Raw genomic sequence first — 8,554 nt, forward strand, 5'->3', positions numbered from 1 at the left:
CTCAGGATTCTAGGAAAATACAATGGATACTTCAAGCAAGTTGTAATTTTAAAACATAGAAGTTTTAGCTTTAAGGATTCCTCAAACCTTTAGCTGGAGTTTTGCTTCATCACTACCACAGAAGATGAGAAAAAAGTTGGAGACTTAGATCTTGATTAGAAAAGAGCTGAAGGTTTTCACAGACATTTACTTTTAGAGTCAAAATCCTCTGACTTATAGCCTGTAATTTAGTTCACATTGTCTGTATCAAAATTGCATGGAAGCTGAACTAGGCACATTATTATAGGAATGACAAAATATAATAGGGAATTGGACGGTGTGGAACTCAAAAACTAACCACCTGTAACTAGGAAACCTAGCAAGAATTACTCTGTGATCTGCAATTTAGATGCTAAACATGACAATCCATTTTTAAAAGTAAATCTTTCAACCTGAATACTTTTCCAGATCATAGCTATAGCAAATATCAGACTAAAGTTCTGCGTTAGAGAAGCACACCTAAGGTGGCAGTAATAGCTTTCAAAGCTAACTGTTCAAATTTTGGAATGGTCTCTCCTTATAATTGTTGATTTAGGGGAAACCAGAATTAGAATTTCAACTTTACTCTGGACAAATTTGAAAAGTAACAGATAAAATTCCATGAAAGGTAAAATCTATAAATTATACTTAGTTTAGATGTAGTTTTTAAAGTATGTTTAATAAACCACTATGTTGTTTGTGAATTCGTCAGTAGAATGAATAGAATGGTACAAATATTCCTTTAGTGAGCATTTTTTTAAAATATTGCCTGCAAATTCGCTTTTAGGTACATAAATCCCAATTCCAGGTATTTCAAACATAGCCTAATAATTTTTTAAAACTATTTCATTGGAGTCAAAGAACTTTCTCACCCATTCCTACTCCCATTTTACAAGCAAAGTGATGCAAGAGAATCTTCAAAATCACTTGACAATTAGTCCCCATTAGCAAAATTGTTCTTTTTAAGAGCTTGGAAGTACAATATAGTCAGAAGACATGATCCTTGTCACATAGCACTTACAATCTAGAAGGATAAGAGGAAGCTGTCTCAGTGGCACCAGGTGGTCATTCATTCAGTGGTCAGCTCCCAGCTCTCTTGCCTTGCCGCCAGTCTTCCTCATTCTTCTTTCTCCTTTCCTTTACCCTTATTCTTGCTTAATAAAATTTTTAAAAAAAGACTAGGAGGAAGGAATGGTTCTACTCTGAGACAAGAAACAAATTATGTAATTTAGGGTTGCTAAAAATGGCTAGACATGTGACAGCAGAAAAAATTGGTGCAGGTGGTTGCATTCACACATAAATTTAATAGGGAAGTTCTGGGAATCAGTCAGTCAATTTTTGAGTACTGTGTACAGATTACTGTATTGCTTGGGAAAGTACAATACATTGGAGTTCACAGATACATCCCCTTTCTACTATGAGTCTAGAGGGGGACCAAATAAAAAATAATAAATAATTTGTATCTATGTACATATGTGCTGTGGGGCTGAGGGTGGGGTGAATAAACAATGACAAAAGGGTACAGATTCAAGTGCATAGATGATGCAGAAATGAGTGGGAGTCGAGGAAAAGAGGACTTTGACTTTAATAAGAATTAAGGTGGAATGAGTGGTGGTATGGGATCTATGGAGAAAGCAGGGTACTCCAGGCCAGAGGATGCATATGGAAAGGGGTCATCAGTGAGATAGATGATATGGGGACACAGTGAGCAAGCCAGTGCTGTAGGATAAAATATGCAGGCTGGACTGGGAAGGAATTTTTCCATTTTCTGCTTTGGTCAATCCAGGTTTTGGGTCCAGATTTGGTCACTTTACTTTGAAAAGGCTGTGAGAATTGGAATGGGCTCTAAGATAAGGAAAATAAACATTAATGGAAAATAGGTCACTGCAGGAAAGGTGAAAGGATCTTGAATGGTAAGACTGGGGAAGGGGATTTTTTCTGTATTCCATTTTATAGAATTCTTAACAGGTAAAGTAATTCCAACGAGGAGGGAGAACAGATATTCAATCCCCATTTTACAGAAGAAGCAATGGAGGCACTGAAAATACAGTCAACCAGTGGCATTTATGCAACACTGTGCAAAGAGTTGCATTAAGTGCTTGGGGTGAGAACACCACCACAGAGTTGGTAGATAAACATTCCTGTCCGAAGAGAGGCAGTCTAGAGAGGCAGCATGGTTTAGTGGATAGAGCATAGGTTTGGGAGTCAGAGGTCATGGGTTCTAATCCCAGCTTCACCACTTGTCTCCTGTGTGACCTTAGGCAAGGCACTTAACTTCTCTGTGCCTCAGTTACCTCATCCGTAAAAATGGGGATTAAAAAATGTGAGTCCCACGTGGGACAATCTGATTACCTTGTATCTACCCCAGCACTTAAAACAGTGCTCAGCACATAGTAAGTGCTTAACAAATACCATTATAATTATTATCATTATTAATTCCTTCAAACTTATGGAGACTTTTTAATGGGGAGAGTTCTGCCCACTGAAGACAAAAAATGGATCTAAATCAATGCAAACAGAGTCAAATCCCTGGGTGGATGAATTAGGAGATTGTTGACAACTCTAGTTTGAAGGGACTGTGTTTTCTGAGCCCTGTCCGTCTCTTTGTAAGCAATAGAGTCCCCATGAGTGAGAATCAGATAGAGTCTCCATGCCTCTCTTCCTTCCTCCTTTTCCTGAAGACAAAGATGTCTGGAGAACCTGGACAGTCTGGGGTTGGCAGCCCTAGCTGATGTGAATGAAATCAGAAGGATATTAAAAAGAATGAAATTTACCACAATAGTAGTTCCATCCACTTTCCAAAAACTCCAGCAGTACACACCACACACACACACACACACACACACACACACACACACACACACACACACACACACAGCCCTTACCACCCCCCTCCAAAATGCAGCCACAAAATGTTAGTTTACTCTGGTCAGGACCCAGAAAACATAGTCCCTTCACACTGGAGTGGTCAACATCCTTTAACTGTACTGTCATCCAAAATATAAAACATTGGAAAGAGTCTCTAAGGGACACACTTGAATCATCATTCCTGGAGACTGTCCTAAATGGTTTGGTCATTCAGTATTGATGGACAGCAACTGAGTCCACTGACAACTATGGGGCTCTATCTCAACTATGAGAGAGTGACAGACTCATCCAAAGATTGAAAAATGTTATAACTGAATCAGATGGTATTTGGCCATTTTAGACAGAGACAGCTTCCAGTTTTCTCTTAGGAGATTATTTTTCCAATTAACTAGTATAAATAGCTGCTTGGCTAACTGAAAAACCACAAGCCTGAGAATCAGAAGACATGTGTTCTAATCCTGGTTCTGCCACTTGTTTGCTGTGTGACCTTGGAGAAGTCATTTTGCCTCTATATGTGCCTTAGTTTCCTTCTCTGTAAAATGAGGATTCAATATCTGTTCTAACTCCTCATTAAACCTTATACCTGTATGGGACAGGGGCTGGGTTTGACCTGTTTATCTGATATCTACCCCAAGATTTAATCAACGTTTGGCACATTTTGGTGCTTATTCAATGCCACAATTATTCTTATTACTGATTTACTTGGTTTAGGTAACCAGTTGATCCAAGTAGTTGTGGTTCAGTTAATTACTGTTCATTTTATGTGATCAAATTATACTAAGGGAATATCTTTTAACTTTAAGTGGAAAATAATTCCAACACAACATTCTTTGTAATTAAATTGTTCAGCCTTGAAACATTTACCTTTGGCATTTCGATATAGGACTAGAAAATGTGAGAGTTTTCTTTTCAGTGACAAATGATAAGCAAGGAGACTGCTTAAAAGAATCAAACTAACCAGATAGATTTTGAAATTTGTGATAGTTTCACTTTAATATAATTTCCTGAAGTAATTATAAACTGAAAAGAGTTATCTGGATTCTGAATAATATTATTTTTGAAGATGATTGCTTAGAATATATTCATTATTTTCTATGAATAGCAATGTTCAGCCCACCTTGGAGAGCTATATTAATCCAAAAAATATTGCATTTAATAGGAATTTAATTTCTATCCATATAAAAAATGCATGGCCAACAAATCAGATAACTCCTAAATCTCCTGCAACTCCAGGTTGGGGTTTGAGGCCCTTGTAGGGAGGGTCAATTTGGATTGCATTTCCTTACCAACTACACATGAGCATCGTGGTGCATCTGGGTCCACACATCACTAAAAGTCACATCTAGGGACTATGGAAAACCGTAGCTCAGTGGAAAGAGCACGGGCTTTGGAGTCAGGGCTCATGAGTTCGAATCCCAGCTCTGCCACTTGTTGGCTGTGTGACTGTGGGCAAGTCACTTAACTTCTCTGTGCCTCAGTTCCTTCATCTGTAAAATGGGGATTAAGACTGTGAGCCCCACGTGGGACAACCTGATTCCCCTATGTCTACCCCAGCGCTTAGAACAGTGCTCGGCACATAGTAAGCGCTTAACAAATACCAACATTATTATTATTATTATTAAAAGAAAGTAGGAAGACAGGATTTTACAGTATTTAGCCTCAAAGTTTGAACATCAAACTGTTCACTGTTGACTGATCCAATAACCAAACATTCGTGAAATAATAGATATGCAAAACGCTTAGTATAACACATTCTCATTTAAGGGGAATGACCTATCATCTCTGATTGTTGCTTGAGACATGAAGGTGCAAAAGACCAGTGGTTTTAAAATGAAGCTACAAGCTTCTGTATTTGGTTGATAAGCAGTTGAAAAACTGGGAACCTTGCTAAGATTCATAAAACTGAAACATTATAGTATAAGCAATCTCTAAGTGCTCCAGAACAAGATTTCATTTCTAAGCAAATGCAACCTGGAACCTATAAGATTATAAAAAATCGGTGGGCACCATTTAAATTTCCAGAAGTCAGTTATTGCTCAGGAAGTACTCTGCATTTTTAAACTATTGATAGTTTTGTGACAGTTTTCCCAAAAAGTTTGTTAGGAGGGGTTCTATAAATGAACTAAACTTCCTCAGAGTTCTCATTGTTTTTTGTTACTTATTTAAGGAGATGCTATTTACAAGAAAGTAAAAATAAATGACATATTTTTCTTTCTATAAGAATTTTTTTCATTCAAGTAGAAATCCAGACTGGAAATGGAGAGAAATATGCATTTCTGAGTTGCTGTAATCATCAATCAATCAGTCACTGGTATTCATTGAACACGTACTGTATGCAGAGCTCTGGTCTAAGCACTTGGGAAAGTACATTGCAAAAGAATGATCATATTAGATTAAACCAGTTTTTTAAAGATGCTATATATTTAAAAAGTAGTTTCCCCTTTTAAAATATTACTATGGAAGTGGTTTTTAACAGTTGCAATTGTAGATGCTGATTCCACCAATTGTACTATTGGTTTCTAATAAGACCTTTACAACCTGATTTTATGTTTGCATCCAGCACTGACCTGTTTTTCACCTCCCAAGTATTTACAGTATTTTGGTACCCAAAAAGCTATTCAGTCAGGCCTTGCATCCTGGTAGGTCAAATAGTGAAATAAATATACACTACATCTGGGATAAACTATTGGAGAAAGAAAGAAAAATTTCAATCAATGTTGCAGTTGAGCCTTAAAAGGGGACTTGTACTGCAGAACGATTGTAGCCTCGGCAGTATGAGCTTAGGGAGGGACCCAGAAAGGGAGCTGTTTATTGCCCCTGATCCCTGTGCGTAATTCAAGGGCAATGTGAACTTTGAAGGCTCAAAACCTTCAATTTTCCTTTACTGTAGATTTAAGCACCATTTCATTGGGATGTAAAACATCAAGGTCTTGCACTAAAACAGACTATAAAGGTGCAATGTCACCTATAATATTTGGACTCATTTTCATAGAATTAAAGTGCACTCAGTTCTGCTATAACACACATTTTCCAGATGCATTTTGGTTAGAATTCAACTGGGGAATCAGGGAGCTTTCTTCCTCTGATTATTTTAACCCATTTGGACTTCCTTGTACTGCTTATAAAAGAAAGTCACTTATGTGCAAAGCACAAAGTCAAAATGGACATGTACTACAGTATGAAATTTCCTAACCAAGGGTTACATAAGAATGTCACTTTCATATTATAGGAGAACTTGGTCTACCTAAATTCTTTAGAGGGACATGAGCAGGTATGAAAATAAAATTTATCCTTGCACAGGAAATTGGGAAAAAAGGATGAGAAATCACTGTGGTTCCTGTTCCATTTAAACCCAAGTGTTACTCTGAATGAAATCTGAATTGCTACAGGGATTATGTAAATTGCTTAATCTGATTTCCCACTGAAAACTCTGCACATATTTCCTGCCCATTTATAAATGGGAAGCAATTGTCTAGTGATCTATCACAGATGGGAATTGATCCTTTCATTTCTTCCTGTCCTTCCTGAGGAGCAACACTGTTGCCCTTGTTCTGTTTTGAGTTTCCATGATGGCATATGGAGTTTTAATACACTGTAGAATGTTTTCTCTGGATCACTTCTCTAACTCTGATGTATGCCGGTTTTGCTAGAATGTGACATCTGACAAGAGTTGTTTCCTCTCTTAATGTCAATTATTTCTGTCTATGGAAAAAAAGAAACCATTTTATTATCAACAGATTTTTTGCAACAGCCAGAGTCCCAGATGTTCCTCCAAAAAGTGTGTCTAAAAATTTTGATCATAAACAAGTACCTTTCGTGGGATCATCTCAGAAATTCTGCCAGTCAAGGATCTTGTGTTGCCTTGTTCTCACTTTTCCAGAGAAAAGTCATTCTTTGTATATATGATTAATTTATTCAAACATAGACAAAGGAAATGGTTGTGAGAAGTGGCATGGCCTAGCGGGTCAGATGTCAGAGGCAGAAGGACCTGGGTACCTATCCCAGCTCAGCTACTTGTCTGCTGTGTGACCTTGGGCAAGTCACTTCACTTCTCTGTGCTTCAGTTACTTCATTTGTAAAATGGGGACTAAGACTGTGAACCCCATTTGAGACAGGGACTGGCTGTGGCCAACCTGATTAGCTTGTATCTACCCCAGCACTTAGAACAGTGCTTGACATTTATTAAGCATAAGTGCTTAATAAATACCATCAGACAGTTTTTCTGCTTAATCTCTAATTACTTTATTTTTCAGGAGCTAACCTTCCAACTACATTGTATTGTACTCTCCCAAGTATTTAGTTCAGTGTTCTGCACACAGTAAATGCTCGATGAATATCTATGATTAATTTTAATTCTGGACTCCCCAATTTCCTTCCACTCATTCTCAGTTCCCTCACCCTCAAACTACCCACTCTGTCTATTTCCCCTATTAAGATAGATCACAGCCTTTCCATCTAGTCCATAAGCTCTTCTGGGCAGTGATTGTATTTATGTGTTCTGTATTATATTATCCAAAGCACTTAGTACATGCTCTTCCTTCAGACAGAACTCAATAAATACCATTGATTGATTAATTTCAATATGTTCCTAATATCCCACCTTTTCAATGAGCCATCCCTGTTTTATTCCCAATATTCCAAACATATTAACCCAACAACCAGCTTCAGAATTTATTTAAGGTTATTCCCACACAACATTTATGCATACTTTGTACATTCAGTTATACACATATTACTAGATTTACAAAGAGAAAGCCCAATCAGATCAAAGATAAATTCACCAGTGTTACCACTATGAAGGGAAATGAAGCATACAATTGAATAGTAATATTCCAGCAAAACTACATCAATAAATGCGGCCTGGTTTGCCAGTGGCTCGTTGGTCTAGGGGTATGATTCTCGCTTCGGGTGCGAGAGGTCCCGGGTTCAAATCCCGGACGAGCCCAATTTTGAGAAGCAGCGTGGCGCAGTGGAAAGAGCACGGGCTTTGGAGTCGGGGCTCATGAGTTCGAATCCCAGCTCTGCCACTTGTCAGCTGTGTGACTGTGGGCAAGTCACTTAACTTCTCTGTGCCTCAGTTCCCTCATCTGTAAAATGGGGATTAAGACTGTGAGCCCTACGTGGGACAACCTGATTCCCCTGTGTCTACCCCAGCGCTTAGAACAGTGCTCTGCACATAGTAAGTGCTTAACAAATACCAACATTATTATTATTATTAATAAACTCTTCCAACTAATCAATAACTGAGAAAAAGTAAATGCAGTTTAACTATGTTACCATTGTAATCTAATTAATTTAAATTCCTTAGTTACAAAATAAATGAATTATAGTAATATTTGAAATCTTTTTACCTGAAAAAATACAAACTTGTATGGGTGGCATTTTGCTCTGCATGTTAAAGGAAATTAGGAGTACTGAGAATAAAACACAGAAGCAGTGTAAATTTCTACTAGAGAGAGATGACTACTGCTACTAATGGAAAAGATTCCAGTGATAATCCTGCCATGGTAGTTGTGTGATGGACAGGTTGAGGCCAAACACATCTAAACAATGGCCAGGTATGGCAATAAGCAGCTGTCCATTTCCCATAACAATAAAATAATTGTGTCATTCATTATGCACTTACTATGTGCAAGCACTATCCCAAGCATTGTTCCTGGCCCATGTG

The 8,554-nt window shown here is 37.8% G+C and overlaps 1 non-coding gene across 1 annotated transcript; it reads left to right on the forward strand.

Moving 5' to 3' along the window:
* Nucleotides 1-7,759: 7,759 nt before the first annotated feature.
* On the forward strand, nucleotides 7,760-7,831 carry TRNAP-CGG. Its single transcript has one exon. It is a non-coding gene; the product is annotated as a tRNA-Pro (tRNA).
* Nucleotides 7,832-8,554: the final 723 nt, after the last annotated feature.

This window comes from Ornithorhynchus anatinus, chromosome 3 (assembly GCF_004115215.2).
Source record: "Ornithorhynchus anatinus isolate Pmale09 chromosome 3, mOrnAna1.pri.v4, whole genome shotgun sequence".
Classification (NCBI taxonomy): Eukaryota; Metazoa; Chordata; class Mammalia; order Monotremata; family Ornithorhynchidae; genus Ornithorhynchus; species Ornithorhynchus anatinus.